This window comes from Charadrius vociferus, unplaced genomic scaffold, assembly GCF_000708025.1.
Source record: "Charadrius vociferus isolate BGI_N301 unplaced genomic scaffold, ASM70802v2 scaffold2933, whole genome shotgun sequence".
Classification (NCBI taxonomy): Eukaryota; Metazoa; Chordata; class Aves; order Charadriiformes; family Charadriidae; genus Charadrius; species Charadrius vociferus.
This window is the reverse complement of record NW_009647801.1, coordinates 34,265-34,941: the sequence shown is the minus strand read 5'-3', so window position 1 is coordinate 34,941 and position 677 is coordinate 34,265.

Here is a 677-nt window from a genome sequence, read left to right as displayed (position 1 = left end):
CACACACACACACACACACAGAGGGAGGTTCAAGGCAGCACCATGGAAATCTGGCTCAATCCTTCCCTTCAGGGTTTAGTAACAAACTGCCCCGTTTTTCCCTGAAAAATACCGTTCCGGACTGAAAAGGCTAACGGGTAGCTGGGCACCAGTGCCACGGCGGGGCTAGCGGGGAAGCGTGGGCGTCTGGAAGGAGAGAGCAGGGGTTGTGCAGGCAAAATGCTGCAGAGGAGCGAGGGGTGGGGGCCTCGGTCCAACCCCCCCTTCCACCTCTCCCAGTGGGGCTGGAGGTGCTCCCCGGGCTGCCGTGGGAAGGTCCGGGTCTTGGTGGGTCGTTTCTTGCCTTGGGGTGCTGTTTGGAGCTGGGAACTGCTCCTCCAGCGTCAGGAGCGGTCTGCAGGGTAACCCACATCTCCTCTCCGTGCCCGGACACCAATGCGGCTAAGCCCACGGTTTGCCCCCGCTCCCCCTCACTGCGCCAGCCGCCTCTCCGGCAGGGATTCCCTGAAGGTTTTCCTGCAGGAGAAGATGCTCGCTCATCAGGAGCAAGAGGTCCAAGCTTGAGGCTGACCCCAGGGCAGGGTATCTCTGCTGCCCTCCCCACCCCTCTCACCCCCCTCATCTCCCCGAGGAGGGAGGGAAGGATGCTGCCGCGTTGCCATGGCTGTGCATTGCCA